Source organism: Ambystoma mexicanum, chromosome 1p (assembly GCF_040938575.1).
Source record: "Ambystoma mexicanum isolate Mex_15411 chromosome 1p, UKY_AmexF1_1, whole genome shotgun sequence".
Lineage (NCBI taxonomy): Eukaryota > Metazoa > Chordata > Amphibia > Caudata > Ambystomatidae > Ambystoma > Ambystoma mexicanum.
This window is the reverse complement of record NC_090921.1, coordinates 106,978,626-106,997,963: the sequence shown is the minus strand read 5'-3', so window position 1 is coordinate 106,997,963 and position 19,338 is coordinate 106,978,626. Positions and strand designations below refer to the sequence as shown.

Sequence of the window (19,338 nt, the reverse complement as noted above, 5' to 3'; positions counted from 1 at the left end):
AAATATGTAATAACACACTTAATAGCAACCTTTCAAGTCTTAGTATGGTGTCTAACCTTCCGTGGAGATCCTATACCCCTTATATGAATGTTACATATTCTTTATTCCAGGTAGCTCCTAGGATAGGAGAGAACCCATTTGCTATAGGAAGAGAAAAGTATAATAGGCAATCCTTTGATACAATCGTTGACTATACCGTTTATTCTAATTCTATTCTTCCTTATGGGAATTTGTATTACGTTTGTGAGGACGTGAAAGCATATAAGTGGTTGAAGAGGGGTTGGACAGGCATATGTTACCTTGCTAATAGATTTCCTGGAGTTTATGTGGCCTCCACAGATAACATATATCACCGTGCAAAACTGCAGAGAGGGAAAAGAGAAGTGGACCAGACTGATAGTGATGCCCAGGTAACAGCAGATTTTGGGAAAGTAATAATACAATTGTTAGGGTTTTCCCTTGACCCCAGAAGCAGTCGTAAACTCAGTAGAGTGGTAGAAAGTATGCTAAATGAGACTGCGGAAATATTTGTGAATTTAGCAACTTAACAGAACGCTATTAGATTAGTGGCACTTCAAAATAGGATGGTGTTGGACATTCTCACAGCTGTGACTGTGTCTGTAGAATAGTGGGCTCCTTTTGCTAAACCTACATACCTGATAGATCAGAGGTAGCTTTAATGCTATTGATCGATTACACGTACTAGGGGAAGCAGTACACTATGAGGTTTTACAGGAGAGCGCTGGTCCCAATGGTTTTGGAAGTTGTTAAAGGATTGGGGATTGACATTTCTGTCTATATTAGTGGTATTTGGCTTAATGTTAGGTTGCTGTTGTTGTCTTCAATGCAGTCCTTTATGTTGTTCCCGTATATCTCAGAGTGGTGTTAGGGTAGTAGAAAGAATGAAGCCTCTCCCCATGGATAGAAATGGATGAAAATGAATACATGATGATGGAAGAAATGCAAATTCAGGATTTAATGGACATACATATTGAAAGTCTAACTGATTTAGGAGAAAAGGAATTGGCTTAGGCTAAAAGGAGGGTTTATTAGAGTATATAATGATATGCATTTTCTTATCCCTAAGCTAATCCCTTTTTGCGATAAAAACCCTATTCTCTTAGTAAAGTTCAAAATGGGGTTGCATTTGTCAGTCATCGAGTAAAACAAAATGCAAATGTTTTTGTGGTTTTTTTCTGTCAGTCATTACAAGAAAAGAATGGGTCCAAGTAGAGTGCATGTTTTAGCCACCTGGCCTTCACTGATAAACCTAGTTTAAACAACTTTAAAGGCAGATCCTCCCATTCAGCGAAGTAAGAAAAGCTGTTTCAATATGGTTCCATTCTCTTAGCTAAATACAATGTAAAGACTGACTGCACTAAGCAGAGGTTAGTTACACACAGAGCCATAGTGTTCAGTCCTTCCAGTTTGTTTAAAGCATGAAAGGTATCTTTTAAAGGTTGTTTAAAGGTTTGTTACTGTAACAGCCTCTTTCTAGCCTCCACTATCCGCCCTTTACAACTAATCCAGAACAGGACGGGACTGCAAGACTTGTCCTTGGCCTCAAGCCCTGGGATCGTATCTCTCCAGTCCTGAAATCCCTTCATTGGCTCCAAGTGTATTTGTATTTGTATTTATTAAATTTTATATAGCGCTTTAATCGAAAGCGTTTTACATGAAACAACAAGAATACATAAGAAGCAATATAATAAATATTATGAGCCAAGGAATGAAGAACAATACACGGTACAATTTGCTGAGATCAATGGAGTTAAACCTGGGTAGGATAGAGCAGATTACAAGTAGAATGGAGCTGTCAGGAGGGAGGTTGGAGTAGGTGAGATTTTAAGGAGGAGCGGAAAGATAGATATAGGGAGATAATCGGATAGGTAGAGGGAGAGAATTCCAGTGGAGAGGGGCAAAATAGAGCTGGAAGGAGCAGAAGCGGGAAGGGGCACATGGTGCAGGTAGAACAGTGAGTAGGACGTGATCAATCAGCAGAATGGCGTGGGCTAGAGGGGGAGTAGAATGAGAGGAGGGAGGATAGATAGGGAGGGGCAAGATCATGAAGAGACTTGAAGACGAGACAGAGGAAGCTGAATTTGAGTTGGGAGTGAAAGGAGAGCCAGCCAAGGGAGGAGAGTGAAGAGGAGATGGAGTCATGGGGAGAGAGGGAACAGAGAGTACGGACAGCAGAATGGTAGAGGGATGTAAGGGGGGCTAGATGTGAGGCGGGAAGGCCAAAGAGGAGAGCAGAGCAGTAGAAGAGGCGAGAAAAGATTAGGGAGGATATTAGGAGTTTGGTGGCGTGAAAGGTGAGGGAAGATTGAATTTTGCGAACGTTATAGAGGGGGTAGCGACAATCACGGGAGGTGAAAGAGATGTGGTGGGTAAAGGAGAGGTTTGAGTCGAAGAGGACGCCGAGATTACGGGTAGAGGCAGAGATGGGGAGCTGTGTAGGGGGAAAGAGGATGGAGGGAGGGGGTCGGAAGTGTGTTGACAAGAAGGAATAAAACTTCGGTTTTGTCCGTTTTTAGGGTGAGAAAGTGGGAAGACATTCATGATTACATTTAAAACCCTCTGCATTGTCCACAAGGCCTTCTGGGGCCTCGGTCCAAAATACCTTCAACTATCCCTCCATAAATACCTCCCGTCTCGAGCCCTTCACTCCTCTACTTCTAACTCCCTCAGGGTTAGTCGTTTTGAAAAGAAACAAACTGGGGTAGATCTCTGTCTTCGGCTGGTGCCTCCCTTTGGAACAGCCTCCCGGCCACCTTGAAACTTGAGGAAAACCATCTCTGGTTCCGGAAGCATCTCAAGTCCTTCCTCTTTGCCTCTGCCTTTGCCCCCCTTCTCCCCTGTTGATCTACTTCTTCTCTTGGCATTGTGCACCTGGCGACACTCTGTCATTCAGGCCCAGGTACCTGCTCACGCTGCCACCCTCTTGCACTGCCTCCAGGCCACACTCTGCACTAGGGTTCTTTATCTGTAGCCATACAGTCCCCCTCCCACTTCTTCTGCACTTATCAGATATACCTTAACTGACTGTCACCTGCCACTTTCTGGCTGCACTACCATGGTTTATTGCCCCTATTTATTTATTTAATTTAATATTTATTTCTGTTTTCTCTCCTCTGCTTCGCACTTTCCACTTCCCCCGTCCATGCACTTTCGCCTTTTCCCTTTCCCATGCACTTGCGCTTTCTTAAATGTCACTGGGCCTAGTAAGATCGCTCTTTTCTTTTTTTGTTCTCCCTTGTTCCCCTCCCTTTTTGCCTGGTCACGTGCTGAAACACTTGTGTACGAGCACAATATAAATAAAATATAATTTCATTTAATTTCATTTAATTTCAAATAGGGTGGCCATTGTTGGAACGAATGGCAGACGGGTTCTGTGTTTAAGAACCGCAAACACAAGTCACTGTGCATGAACTGGTGGAAAGAGCATGTAATTAAGCCATGAGCGAAGTGGAGACTCTTGACATAGCAATAACATCTGTTGAATATGCAATCTGTCATGCCCTTTTGGGTTTAGGAGTAACATTGTGTATATAGTCTGAACATATTTGTGTTATTGTCTTTTGCAAATGAATAACACATGACCTATGTTGATGCAGGCTTAGTTTTTATATGACATAATATGATAGGATATGTCATTTATAATGTATCTATACACAAGTGTTTCAAGGCACGACGTGACAAGGGAGCGTGGACAGAGGGAAGGCAGAGACAGCGACCCTACTAGGCCGAGTATCATTCATATTGTGCAAGTGCAGGGGAAGGGGAAGAGGAAAAGTGCAGAGTGGGTGGTGGGAAGGTGACAGTGCAGTACATGAGGTAATAGAATATATAACAATAAGAAGTAGGGCCAGCTGGCGGCAAGTGTAGGGGTAAGTGCAGACATCAGGAGGTGTCAAGTGCTGGTGGGGGACTGTAGGGATACAGAAACAGTCCCCAAGTGCAAGGGTTGCCAGGGGGGCAGTGCAGGTGTGTAACTGGCAGGGGAGGGTACCTGAGCCCGAGACCAGAGGGCAGCCAGGTAACCAGTACATTTTAGCCAGAAATTCTGCAGGGGAGAGGAGGAGAGAAAGCAGATGCAAAGAGGGAGGTTTTGAGGTGCTTCCGGTACTGGAGATGGTTCTCCTCAAGTTTCAGGGAGGCAGGGAGGCTGTTCCGTAGGGAGGCCCCGGCTGATGAAAGAGATCTACCACCAACTTGTTGCTTGGAGAAGCGTCTGACCCTGGGGGAGTTGGAGGCGGATGAGCGAAGAGCTCGAGAAGGAAGATATTTAGGAAGAGAGAGTTGAAGTTATTCAGGCCCCAGGCCCCAGAAGGATTTGTGTACAATGCAGAGGGTTTTGAACTGAATCCTTGTAGCCACTGGAAGCCAGTGTAGAGATTTCAGTCCTGGAGAGATACGATGCTTGGGCTTGAGGCCAAGGACAAGTCTTGCAGTCTAGTTATGGATGAGTTGCAGACGGCGGAGCGTAGAAGCAGGCAGATTAAGAAGGAGGCTGTTGCAGTAGTCCAGCCTAGGGAGGACCAGAGCTCTGGAGACAGTGAGCTTCTGGGGGAAGGAGAGGAAAGGAAGAATACCTCTGCTGGTGCAGCTGGTAGTGAGATTTCCTAGAGACGTCAGATATGTGTGGCGTCGAAGATGACCCCAAGGTTTTTTGCCCTGCAGGTGGGAGCAGGAAGAGGGCTAAGGGAGGCTGGCCAGAGAGTGGAAAGGAGGGAGCGGGCGTGTCGATGAGGAGAATCTCAGTCTTGCTGGCATTAAGGCAGAGATCATTGGTGGCACACCACTCCTGGACAGCAGACAGACAGCAGACAGACAGTCAGAGATGAGAGACAAAGAAGAGGTGGCCGAAGGTAGCCTGAAAATGAGCTGAGTGTCATCCGAATAGCACTGGAAGTTGGGGCAGAGAGCGGCAATGCGGTGGGCAAGAAGTGCCAGGTATTGGTTGAATAGCCAGGGCGAGAGGTTAGACCCCTGGGGGACACCACAGGTAGAGATAAAGATAGAGGGGAAGGACCCAAGTTGGACCGGAGAGGGTCGATCAGAGAGGAAAGAAGTCCGCTTTGCCAGGGCCTGACCAGTGATCCCCAGGTTATCATGGACACAGTGAACCATTCAGGCACTTCACTTCTCCATGAAATACTGGCCGTGGAAGAACCTGAAGTCCGCTCAAGTGTATGATATGCGCAAATGAAATCTCATCTTGCAATTTTAAATCTCTGTCTCAGAATGCTCTATTTTGTTTGAATTATAGCGCTTAGAAGTCTCACCATCTATGGCATAAACTGCCTCTTCGGCATTGGGATCAAGTTTTATCTTGAACCTTTTCTGGTGTGACCAACTTAAAAGTGGATCACTCCCTTTCTTTGAGACATAAACTTTGTCCTTCACTGACCAATCCTTACATTTCATAACTGCCTAGAACCACCCTTCTATGTCAATTATTTTGCCTCTATATGCTACAGACTTGATATCCACTTCATTACGAGATATACTTTTTTGGAACTTAGTGTCAAAGATAGATTTGGCTAGTAAAGTTTACTACGCTCCAGAATCAATCACCATGCCAATATTCACCCATTCCATCTCAATGCTAGACATGGGCTTCTCACCATCGGCATCATCATCTTGAATCATGACAATGTCATCAGATGTACTATCAACGAAGCACGTACATTCTTCCATATTCTCACATTACTCATCAATACAGTCCACGTTTTCATTCTTAGTTCTACAGCAAGATGTGAAATGCCCTCGTCTGCTACATCTTTTGGTCAGAGATTTGATTGGCCGGCATTTCTCACTACTCATAAAATGAAACAAACTGTCACATCGGAAAAACATATTTTCTTGTCGTCTTCTTCCTTTCTTTCTTTGTGCTTTTCAAATCTCTTCTTTGCACCTTCTTTCTTGACACTTTGCTTTTTTTCAGATCTCCTTGGTTGCACTGCTGAATCCTCTACATCTTCGGTTTTCTTCATGTCTGATTCAGCTCTTTTTTGTTACTCTTTCACGTATTTGTGCGTATGCTCCACTTCCTTTGCTGCTCTTATAACTTCATCAAAGGAGGGATTACTTTTGGACCACAACGCCTCCCTCACTTTTTCATCATTGCATTCAAGCATAAGCTGGTCGTGCAGTCTTTCATTTAAAGTGCTACCAAATTCACATGCAGCTTCTAAACCTCTAAGTGACATGATATAAAGTTCCACAGATTCTTCATTACTTTGCTTCCTTTTGCAGAAATGATACCTTTCCGAGATAATGCTCATGCGCCTCTCATAATGTTTGTCAGACATTTTTATGCACTTTTCATACTCTGAAAGGTTTTAAGACGCCTCCTCAGAAAGTGGACACCATTTTCAAATTGCTCTTGAACATAACTGCCAGGACAGTGCATTAGAAGACATTTCTTTCTTTTGCTAGAGAAGTTTAATCCATGTACAGCAAGCACATAGTGGTCAAACTATTTTTTCCATCTTCTACAGCATATGCTGGGTTCCCCTTGAACATCCAAAAAGTAATTAGGAGGTGGTACACCTTGCATAGCCATATCACTATAAGGAAACTGAGAAGAATGGCAGTGCAGCAGTAGTCTTGTATTGTTTTGTATTATGTTGGAACAGAGATACTGACTAAAAGTTTTTTTATTTTTAAAGAAAATGATTTTAATCCAAGATGCAATGTAGGCTGAGTTGACAGTTTTCATTAGTGAGAATGTCTTGAACTTTAATGTCTTGAAACATCAAGAGTTCTGCACCTCTACATAAATTGCAAATTGCTGAACTTTCCAATAGAAGTATCAATAAATGTTTTCACACAATTGCAAGCAACTGGTGCCTTGCCAAGAGAGTTATATGCACGCGCGTCACTGTTTGCTGTTAAGCAAGATTAATGTGGGTGGTTACCGCAGTAACCAAAATGGCGTTGCGTACGCGCATGCATGAATGTCCTTTCTTCGCAGTAGCCCTGTGTTGTCTGCCAGCTAACGCTTGGCTTGCACGTCACAGTAATCTGCAAAAGTCTGTAATTGTGAATGGAGAGCTTGCCGCTCTGCCTCCTGTGCCGTCTCACTCTCACCAATCGGAATCGCGCTCTGCTTATCGCGTGCGCTCTCGCCTACTCTGACGAACTCGCGCCTTGCCCCTCACCGCTGTCTCTTATGCGCATCTTAGCTCTACGCGCAATGAAGCAGGCCAAATTGGAAATGAGAGCTATTGCAGCAGTGCACAGCTCACCTGCAGATGTCGGGCACGATAACACTTTAAAAGATGGCACTCGTTCAAACAGGAGCAGACTCGCAGAAATAGAAGCAGGCTTCACTTGGATTTGCACATCCACGGCTACTCAATTGGGTTGCTGCGATGTACCTCGTTGCCAGTAAAATGATCAGAGGACAGGTACATGGATAAAGTCTTCTTTATTAAGATTTTCACCCCACCGGCATCTTCTCAGGTTCTCTCTCAACTGAACAACAGTCCTGCGTCCTACATCCTTTCTCATACACTCTCTATTCAACATTCTACGATAACATTCCACCTGGTATCTAGGCATTGCATCGAATACATAGTATCGAATGCAAAAGCATTGAAAAAATGCATTTGTTTGTAGGTAAAGTTTTTTTTTTTACTATAATGAGTTTTAAGGGGTAAAAAAATCAGGGGTTGGGTGAATGTTCAATGCTTTATTTTTCAATGGTTTTGCATTCGATGCAATCACTAGGAACCATTCCACCTACTGGAGAATGCTAGAGTTGGGTTGGGAGTTTTGAGTTATGCAACCTCCCAAAGTTGGTATGGATAGGGAATCAGTGTGTCTAACTTGGCACTAGTCCCTCCACTGGGTCAGACTTCCAAAGCTTTTTGGGGGAGTGGAGGGGCGCAGAGGCAGAGGAATGGGGGCATGGGATATATGTAGAGGAAAGGGGCAGGAGCTACCAGTAGTTGGCAGCCAAAGCAAGGGCAGAGTTTAGAAGAGAATTTGTGGAAAAGGGGAACAGGGGTGGAGGGTGGTAGCGGAGACAGAGGAGCTAATGATTAAAGGGCGAGATTGAGTGTTGAGAGGTGATTCTGGGAAGTTGGTAGAGAAGATATACTTGCCAACCCTACCGATTTAGGCGGTAGGATACTGCTTTTTAAGCAGTCCTACCGCCCACCGATTTAGTGGCAACAAATACTGATTTTAAAAAAAAAAAAAAAATTTTTTTTGGCCTGGATTTAGCAGCCTGTTTAGCCATGGTTGCAGGGTGCGGAAGTACACAGAACCCAAGGAACGTTCTTCAGTGAGGGTGTGTCCAGCTGCTGCTTTTATAATGGTGTGTTCTTACTGGCAGCAGTTGGCAGACCAGCGCGCCAGTGTAACCTCCCCAGACTGTCAGAGTAGCCTGTGAGATCCGCTCCAGCACTTCTGGATATCAACAGCCACATGGTTCACCGTACCCCAGCTCCCCGGTGCCAGTCATCTACATGCTGGGGCGAGCCGCTGAAGCAATGGCAAGCCACTCCTCCTAATGAGTTCTGGCAGGTGTGAGCCTGCGCCAGGAGTCGGGGGGGAAACTACACGTTTCAGCCCTGCCTGCCGCGTGTCTCGCCACTTCCACCCGCCTGCAAGTGCAATATGCTATTTCTTTAACGTAGCTGCACAACGCAGCGCCCCTCTCTTTGCGACATCTGCTACATACTTGCCAACCCTACCAATTTAGGTGGTAGGATACCACTTTTGAAGCAGTCCTACCGCCTATAGATTTAGTGGCAACACATACTGATTCATACTTGCCAACCCTACCGATTTAGGCAGTAGGATACCGCTTTTTAAGAAGTCCTACCGCCTACCGATTTTTGGACACCAAATACCGATTTTTTTTTGTAAAAAATAAAAAAAAAATTTTTTTTTTTGCCCACGCCAGCTCGGGGGAGTCTTTCAAGGGCTCCCCCGAGCTGGCGTACCGGGAGAATGCGCGGCATGCAGGCATTTAATGTCAAAGGCACCCACGGCGGTGGGCTAAAGTGCTCCTCTGCCGCGGGTGCCTTTGGCAAAAGGCGCCATTAGCCCCCCACCACGCCAGCTCGGGGGAGTCTTTCAAGGACTTCCCCGAGCTGGCGTAGCGGGAGAAGGCATGGCATGCAGGCTGTTAATGTCAAAGGCACCCACGGCGGTGGGCTAAAAGCACCCCTCCGCCGCGGGTGCCTTTGGCAAAAGGCACCATTAGCCCCCCACCACACCAACTCGGGGGAGTCTTTCAAGGACTTCCCCGAGCTGGCATAGCAGGAGAAGGCGCAGCATGCAGGCTTTTAATATCAAAGGCACCCACGGCGGTGGGCTAAAAGCGCCCCTCCACCGCGGGTGCCTTTGGCCAAAGGTGCCACTAGCCCCCCACCACGCCAGCTCGGGGGAGTCTTTCAAGGACTTCCTCGAGCTGGCGTACCGGGAGAATGCGCAGCATGCAGGCTTTTAATGTCAAAGGCACCCACGGCGGTGGGCTAAAGCGCCCCTCCGCCATGGGTGCCTTTGGCAAAAGGCGCCATTAGCCCCCCACCACGCCAGCTCGGGGGAGTCTTTCAAGGACTTCCCCGAGCTGGCGTAGCGGGAGAAGGCATGGCATGCAGGCTGTTAATGTCAAAGGCACCCACGGCGGTGGGCTAAAAGCGCCCCTCTGCCGCGGGATGCCTTTGGCAAAAGGCGCCATTAGCCCCCCACCACGCCAACTCGGGGGAGTCTTTCAAGGACTTCACCGAGCTGGCCTAGCGGGAGAAGGCGCTGCATGCAGGCTGTTAATGTCAAAGGCACCCACGGCGGTGGGCTAAAAGCACCCCTCCGCCACGGTTGCCTTTGGCAAAAGGCGCCATTAGCCCCCCACCATACCAACTCGGGGGAGACTTTCAAGGACTTCCCCGAGCTGGCATAGCGGGAGAAGGCGCAGCATGCAGGCTTTTAATATCAAAGGCACCCACGGCGGTGGGCTAAAAGCGCTCCTCCACCGCGGGTGCCTTTGGCCAAAGGCGCCATTAGCCCCCCACCATGCCAGCTCGGGGGAGTCTTTCAAGGACTTCCCCGAGCTGGCGTAGCGGGAGAAGGCGCAGCATGCAGGCCTTTGATGTAAAAGGCGCCCACGGAGGTGGGCGAAGGGCGCCCCTCCGCCGCGAGTGCCTTTCACAAAAGGCGCCATTAGCCCCCCACCACGTCAACTCCGGTGAGTCTTTCAAGGGCTCCCCCGAGCTGGCGTGATGGCAGAAGGCGTGGCAGGCGCCTCATTGTCATTGAATGCACCCGCGGGCTCATTCACATAGCTCTCAACCATTTGTGTCGCAAAGGCGGGTGAAAACACCCGATTTTATTTTTGGCGGGTGAGAGGCCCATTGAAATGAATGGGCGTGCAGGAGGCTTGGCGGGTGAGTCAGCTGTTTACAAGGCGGGTGACACCCGCCAAAAGTGTGTGAGTTGAGAGCTATGCATTCAATGACAATGGGCTGCTGACGTGCCCTATCCCTATTATTACCTCCTCGCCTGACTATTTTTGAAACTTTAAGATTCCTACAGATTTGTGGTCACAGAATGTTGGCATGTATGAGAAGACATAGACGAGAGGTCCAGGGAGGAGGACAGGGCTTTGAAGCAGATGAGGGGATGGTGTGAAGGAGAGTAGGTTTGATGCAGAACTGGACAAAGGTTGGTTGTTGCCTATTAAAGCGTGGAAACGGGGAACAGGGGTGGAGGGTGGGAGCGGAGACAGATGAGCTAAAGATTAGAGGGCGAGATTGAAGGTTGAGAGCCTGAGGTGATGCTGGAAGTTGGTAGAGAAAACATAGACAAGGGGTCGAGGAAGGAGGGCAGGGAGTTGAAGCCGATGAGGGGATGGTGTGAAGGAGAGTAGGAGGATAATGCAGAACTGGATAAAGGTTGGTTGTTGCCTGTCAAAGCATTGGTCGGTTAGTGAATTGGTTGAAATGGCTCTGCATGTTGGCCATGACCAGAAGGACAGTTTAAGGTACACACATTCCAGCCGTGTTTGATACCAGCAGCAAAGAGCAGTCAATAATGCCATTTGATTGATGTGACATAGCACTGCCATTGCCTATGCTTATCCCCGCCCCCCCTTAGGCCACGCCTCTTTTACAGTAGTCCATCCGTTCCACGCAGTGAATCAGGGTCACAGGATCTGCAAGAGTTGCCTGACGTTACGCACGCGCTTACGCGACGTCCATTGACGTGATGACGCTGAAACGTGCTGAATCCGCGCCTGCCCTGTAGCACCGGCGTGTGTACTCTGGAGCTCTGCCAGGCGGAACTCCCCGAGGGATGCCGAGTGACATGGAAAGCAACCCTCTCGGTGAGTCAGGAGGGAGAAGGCGTTCACCATCGTCAGATGCGTCACGCCATGAGTCACTCCATGGCTGGCAACGCTTCCCATGCTCACCACGGAAATGACAGAGGGCGGCAGCTCCTCACATATGGAAGACTCACTCCTTAGGGACCGGGACGTCCGGTGCACGGTGCCTACCTGCAGGGCCGGGGTCAGGCCATTGTAAAGTGAAAGAGCCCCTCACATTTGGGGGAGGAGGGGCGAGATTGCGGCTCTGGCACAGAAGGATGAATGGCTTTGCCTACGGTGGTTCAGGGGTTCAGCTTCTTGTAGGGTTCCTTCCTTCGCTCTGGCACGCAGTGCAGTATAAATGTCCTTTATAATCTGCATGTCACTTTTCTGCAGATGGGAGTGCCCCAGTCAACTGGGCTGCAAGTGGGGAGGTATTAGAAAACGCTATGATTCGAGCCGGAGACGACAATGGTGTGGCTCCCTGACCCACACTGGACAGTTGAGTAAAGTGCAAGGACACTGTCACACCGGGCGCCTCACAATCCTAAAATAAAAACCGACATTCGCAGGTTAATGATTACATTAGGTGTTTTTTTTTTATTGGAACCAAGAAAACAATCATTCAGGTGCTTTACAACCTATGTAATAATGACAAAGAAGTGGCTTAATGGGTAAGGCCTAACAACTAGAATGTCGACACTTATATAGGTGTGTCCTGAATAATGGTATTCATGTATGATGATATATGATGAAAGTAAGGCCAGGATTCGTCTGGATAATATGGGTACCCTGTCTGAACCTATTTCTATAGCAAAAGGTGGAAGACAGGGTTGTGCCCTGGCACCTACGTTATACAATCTATTTATGGCTGATTTTGGTGGTATTTTTAAAGAAAAAAAGAATGCCTTTCCCAGAATAGGCTCACTCAAAACTAGGTGGATCTGCTATGCAGATATTATTATTTTTGATAATACCTATAGTGGTGTCTGTAATAGCGCTAGTGCCATTTGTGATTATGCTAAGAATAATGGCCTAGCAATCAAGCTTAATAAAACTCAATTTATGGCAGTGGGCCGAAATTGTAAAAAGTTAAATATCCTCTGCCCATTAGGCTTGATAAAAATAAATTGCTATAAGTATTTGGGCCATGAGGTATATGGTGGGAGAGGGAAAATGAATCCAATGGTGCAACGGAGCAAAAGATCTAAAGTTATGGCAACTCTAACAGCAGTCATGTCCTTCTCCAAAAAGACGGCAGGCTTCAGCCTGTTGGGAATCACAAATATATATAAGCAGAAGTTGGTGTCTATGTTCCTATATGCTTTGGAGACATCGTTTTCTGACTGGGCGGATGTGATGGAAGGTATAATATGGCGTAGATTGCTTGGCCTTACCAATTACACTCCGGTCCAGGCGATACGTCTCGAAATGGGGCTTATCTCTTTGTCAACCCAAATTGATCATAACAGAGCTATGTTATATGTGAAAATCAAATTTGCCCGCCCAGTTACTCTGTTGTACATCCTTCAGGAAGGTCTGGAGGGAGGTAAAATGGAGGCCCTGAATACATTTGAGAAAAATTACCATCTTTTTGATAAAATTGGTCGGTCACCTAAATGGGATCATGGTGAAGGGGCAGTATTAAAATCGTTGAAGGATGTCATAGAGAAGTGGGATTGGACTAACAGCCATGATCATCTCCACTATGAGCAGCTCTCGAAGTACATTTGCTAAGATGCCTTTCATATTCTAAGAGCCCCAAAGCTATCTGAAACTTATGCCCTCTCAATCCAATCATAGAATATTCTTAGATATTCGACTCAATCGACTTAATGTATTGGGGGTTCGGGGAGCCTGGACTAATGGACCTGCTGAGAGTTGGATCTGCAGAATATGTGCTGATGATTCTAGAGTGGAAACAGTCAGACATATTCTCACCTGCTGTCGGCATGAGATCGATCTATAACAAGTACTTTGCCAGATTTGATTATGATCAGATGTATATTGAAAGTGAAATTTTCTGGTTGAGGTGCTTATCAGGGAGGAGTAATAGGTTGGTTATTGCTATCACCCAGATTTGGAAGGTGGCAAATGATCGCCTACGAACATTTGAAGAGGATGTTAAAATGATGTTGGACCTGGAGAGTGGACCTGAATTGGTTTCTGATACATATGGCCATTGAATAAGTTTGTGATGTAATTAGTTTTGTTTACTTATGTGGCATAATAATTTTATTGGGATATATATTTCTATTGTTTTTTTTTAAATTATGATAATGATCTTTTTATATGTTGTTGTTCTACCTAGCTTGTATTCTTCCTTTCTCCTTTTTATGCTTTTATCTGAATCTGATGTAATTTTGAGGCAATGTGGTTATATAATTTTGTATGATATGTCTTTTTTTCTATATAAAATTTGTGAAGTTTCATGAACTGTAACACAATAAAAGAAAAAAAAATATTAGGAAATGGGGGTTTCCTAATAGTCTGTGGCAAATTTATAAACCCAACCAACAAGTGTTTCGAGCGTCTGCTTTTCCTCAAGGATGCTGGAGGCTAGTTATATTAATCAAAGCATGGATACATGAAGTCAAAATGGCAAAGGACAACATGGTCTGCTGTTGATTATAATGTAGAAAACTATTATTTTAAAACCTTTCCAAGTGTCATTACAACAGTGTAATTTGCAAAATGTGTTTATAAGTCCCTTTGCAATTGTTGCTTCATGTATCCATAGTTTGATTAACATACATGGCCTTGAACATCCCAGAGGAAGAGCAGACACTTGAAACACGTGTTGACTGGGCTCATAAATTTGTCAGACTATTAGTAAACCCCCATTTCCTAATATCATTATTCAGGACACATCTAATAAGTGTCACCATTCCAGTTGTAAGAGTTTACCCATTAAGCCACTTATTTGTTATTATTACATTCATTTGGGTACTTGCACTCTTACCAATTCACTGATTATGTTGTAAAGCAGCCAATTAGATTTTTTCTTATGGTTCCAATATAAGCACCTTATGTAATCATTCACCTGCAAATGCCAGTTTTTATTTTATTTTTGGATTGTGAGGCACCCGGTGTCACAGTGTCCTTGCACTTTACTCAACTGCACTTGACGTTGATTGAAAGGGAGGTTTACTGAGCATATGTAAATCAGCAAGAAATTAAACCATCAGTACATTGCCCATATAATCCTGATATGAAGTCCTGTAGTTGCCTCACTGCCAGCATGTACTGTCTTAAATAGGGTTATTTTATTAGTCTGGATTCTGTGGCAGAAGTAAAGCCCCAGTCTCGGGGCGGGAGGAGTGCCGGGGAGCGTCCTCTCAAGCCCTCGGACTGCTCATAATCCGCTTTTGCGCACTGAGCACCTGTAGTCTTGCAGGCATGAATGGGCCGTAATCTTGTGAGGCCTCCTCTCTACATACCTGCCTTTGTTGAGCCACCTGGCGCCATCACAAAGTCCTTGTACCTTGTAGACCTTCTATTCTTGCATTGAGGGCGACTCTCAGCAGGTAATGGTATGGTTGGCGTGGTCTCTGTTCCTTCCAATTTGCCGCTAGCCTGTGGTGTGGTGACTTCTTCATCTCACATTTCTCTTTCCACCTGTGTGCTTTCTCTGGCTCTGTACTCGAGACCCTCCTCTCTCAATATCCTGTTCACAGTGTGCGTCTAGATCTACTGAAGTGGGGGCCGCCAAGGACGATTCTCTCGATTTAAGAGTCTGCCGTCTAAACATAGCGACTCGTTTGAGATTCCATTTCCTTCCATTTCTGGGGCATATGTGATTGGTGTCTTTCTGCACCCCTTCTATGGTTTGACTGTCCTTGGACCCCGTCACTTGATCCTTATGTGGACATTTTATTTTCACCAGGTCCCCTTCATTGATCTCTGTTCTCAGGGTTGTTCTACGAGCGCCACTCAAGGCTTTCATCTGGTCTTTATTCTTTAGTATTCTCCAGACAACCTCTCCCATGTCGACCCTGTCATCCTGCCCACCCTGGATAACTATGGGGAACAAAGGTCGATGCGACCCTCCTCCGCCTCAACAGTTGGAAGGATGACACATTGGTGATTGCATTCAGGGTCAACCGATGAGCTGCTATTGCTTCTCTAGCGGTTCTGTAGGGGTCCATGACTGACGCTGCTGCCAACTGCTATCAAGAACCGAGAGGTGAGGGTATCAACACCCTCCCCTGAACCACAGAAGCCGAATAGTTCGACCCTCCCACCGTGTTTGGCACGGGCCCCTGGATGTTAGTAAAAACATGTAACCATGTGGCAGCCGATGGGGGGAACAGGGATTAGGGAGAGTGTGGATAGGTAGTATGGAGACCAGAAAGAAGGCAAAGCATAGTTTTGGATAGGGTTGGGGGAGGTTAGGAAAAAGAAACACACATAAACATCATTTAACACTTCTAACCCATTCTTACAAATGACCCTGTTTGTCATCAGTTCTTAACATAACCTAGTATAAACCTACCTGAACCTAGTACCTAGCATATTGCAGTGTACAATTTACACTATACAAAACATGACATGACCACATGAAACAAAGCGCAACTAAACATGAAACATGTGACATCAACTCAAAAGACCACATGGAAGCACATATCATTGAACTCAACATAAACTTGCTCCCTAAAGCAGAAAATGGTTTGCAGCACGTGTAACACATTTTGGCACAAGAGCAAGCCGAATGAAACGCACGAGGGATTTTTCCCTCCATGAATGGACAAACGCACGCATGACCCGCTGGGCAAGCATGAGCGATCAAAAACCGCACATAACATTCAAAGATTGTCCCATATCTACATGCTATGGCTGTAAACAAAATAGACACCTGATCATCTAATAGCTTGGTGCTTGTTCGCGTGTGTCTCCTACGACTTGTAATTGTCGTACAAACAACAGAAAACCTGCAGTCCTGCCCATTCTTAATACGCTCGTAAATCAGAGAAAGTAATGAATCATGCAGGCAGAGTCCATAGCTCTCCGCTCCTCAATGGGAGTAGCGCACCGGCAAGGAAAGGCCCCCAAAGCAGTTTTAAGCAAACCCAAATCACATAACTGAGTACCTGGACCCCGCAGGATGACCCGGAAAAGAAGCAGTAGGGCGTTGTATGCACCCGACTGGCCTCATGCTCACCACCACGACCCGAGATGAAGGTACTGCAGCATTCCTTCGGCGTCCCGTGGCAGTCTAGAATTCCCCCGCCAACCACTGTGACCACCCATGCTGGATCATCTTCAATAAGCCGCAACAGAGCACGGGCGGCCGGCCTTAAAATGTTCTCCCTCTACTGGTTACAGCTGTTCGTGCGCGAGAAGCGTAAGGAAAACAGCTTAGCCCCAGGGCTGCTGGGAACTGTAGTTTTACCTCACTACCTGCCTTTAACGTGCACTGCATGCCTCCTTCTTCCCCAGCCCAATACCTGCAGTACCTGCCTTCTCAGGGTGTCTCAAGTGAAATTGTCGCACCAGTCTTGGCGCATAGACAGCACTTGCCAGCTCCCATGAACAATCTTCAGGGCCATAGCTACACCACGGAATCAAATACCATAATACCCGTTGCCATCTCCTTGAGTTCAAAACCGCTTCACCTCATATTCAGCTTGACCGTCTTTCATAATTACTGGAGGTCTTTGTGTACGCATACCAGGAGCTGCGGGTTTAAGCACAGACACGTGGAATATGTGGTGTATCACAAATTTGTAGGCAAACGTAATTTAACAGCCACAGAAGAGACGCACTGCAATATCTCATACAGACCAATAAATCTAGGTGCACATTTACATGGTCCTACCAGAGGGAAATATGTGTTTATAACCATATTCGATCCCCCGCCTTGTATTTCGGGCTTCCTGGCATTATCTGTCTGCTTGCTGCTTATAGGCCGCTTTGGCCTGTTCCAAATTGGATCGTGCTTTCCGTCTAATGTCTAGTAGAAACGGCTTTCTTTCCTGTAATATGGGAATCCGTTCCACCTCTGGTAAACTCTCAGGTAGCATATTCTGCTCATGCCCATACAGACATTCATTTGGGGCCATACCCAGCGAGGCATGTTTAGTATCGTTGTACGTAAATTCTGCTAACCACAAGGCTCGTACCCATGACTATACCAACACCCAAGTAACAGCCTTAGTACTGTTCCAATGTCTCTCTCCGTCTGCCCATCTGTCTGGGGATGATAGCCTGTGGACAGCGCGCAATTGATTCTCAACATTTATTTATTTATTTAAATTTATATAGCGCGCAAGTAACCCATGGGCATTGAGGCGCTGTTACTTGCAAGAGCTTAGTTACAGGCAAAGAAGCATTCATCAGTACATTATGTATTCAACAGGCATAGAGCTGCTGTTTTGGTTGGTACAGTTGGTCATTACAAACAGTTTAAGCACTGGAACATAGGAGATGTATTCAACATGCGACAGAAGGCACGCCAACATTTGGAGGTGAATTGAGGCCCCATGTCTGTCACAATACTTCGAAGAAGTTCATGCAATCTCACGATATGCTGCAAAAATAACTCAGCCAGTTGTCCTGCACCAGGTATACCAACACATGGCACAAATGGAGACTGTTTAGATAGATGATATGCCACTACTGAAATCGTGTCATATTGATCATCGGGAGGAAGATCAATAATAAAATCCATAGAAATGTGTGTCCAGGTCTTTTCTGGAGTTGGTAAAGGTTGTAGCAACCCCACCTTCCTAGAATGCTCTGCCTTGTTCCGAACACACGTTTTGCATCTGTGAATGTACTCAATGGTGTCTTTCTTCAAACTCGGCCACCAAAAATACTTTTCTAGCATGCTTTGCGTCTTACTTCCTGAATGTCCTGTTAGTGGGGAGTTATGGCACCAATACAGGGCTTTCCTTTGTAGTTCATGAGTGGGTAAAAACAATTTCCCTGCATAATAAGGAGGACCACCTCTCATGGTTTGCAATGGGTCACCTACCCCCCATCTAAACCCTTCTTGTTGTTTCATCCCTTTCTTTATTTGTTCCAGCAGTTTGTCCGTAATAGCCCCTACCACCTTTTTAGAGGAAATGATTGCCTTAACTTCCATTACCACATTCTCTAGACTTTGTTGCCTTGTCAGCGCATCATCCTTCCCATTTTTCTTTCCAGGTCAGAAAGTCACCAAAAAATCGAACTCATTGAAATATTGTTACCACCGTAATTGACTTGGACTAAGAGTTTGGGCTGTCTTTTATGGTCTGTCACCACCACCACCTGATGCCTTGCACCCAACAAGTAATGTTTCCATTTGAGAAAGGCAGCCCTGATTGCTAATAACTCTTTATCCGTAATTGAATAATTCTGCTTGCAGCTGGTAAGTTTGTGAGAATAGTAAGCCACTGTCATGAATCAGGGGCACAGATGGTCACTATGGAAATGCTGGAAACGTATCACGACAGTGTCCCTGTTCCACCCTAAAATGGTGACCAACAGCGCTCCAGACAGTCGGCTGCCTTGTCTCCTTTGGGCACCGCCCCCGTGTACTGCTGGATTACATACTAAGCCATGAATCAAGAGCCGTCGCGTAGCTACTCTGGCTAGCAAGCGCACCGTAAGTTTGTATCTGTCCCTCTGACATTGTACCTTCAGTGACTGTTCTGTCCTTCTTAACCCTGGGCTTTTTCTCTTTAGATATCATTCATTTGCTTACAAGTCCTTCGGTCTCCCTGGCTGGCATCTATGAACACTGTTCTTCCGGGTAGGCATTTGCATCCTGGTTTCCTGGTTCCGTGTTGTACTGACTACTGTTAACCATTCCTCCCTTTCTCTCACCTTGGACAGCTACATCCTGGCTCCTACAAGTACCTCTCTTAGTCACTCCTGAGAAATCACACTGGCTTCAAACCGTCTCCCGCAGCCGTCTGTCTCACAGGCAATGACTTTCAAGTTTACATTTACGAGCTGTCTCCATGACAACCGGTAGGCAGATGGCTTCTCATGATACACGTTAACGGCTCTTTCCTCTCCTTCCT

General features: G+C 46.1%; 2 long non-coding RNA genes across 2 annotated transcripts in view; one reads left to right on the top strand and one right to left on the bottom strand.

Annotated features, from left to right (window-relative positions):
- LOC138566745 (uncharacterized) overlaps positions 1–19,338 on the bottom strand; it is a 210,221-nt gene that overhangs the window by 78,291 nt on the left and 112,592 nt on the right. The window lies entirely within an intron of this gene.
- LOC138465369 (uncharacterized) overlaps positions 18,481–19,338 on the top strand; it is a 48,224-nt gene continuing 47,366 nt past the window's right edge. The window contains exon 1 of the long non-coding RNA XR_011267917.1: positions 18,481–19,285. This is a non-coding gene — a long non-coding RNA (uncharacterized lncRNA). The remainder of the gene's footprint in view (positions 19,286–19,338) is intronic.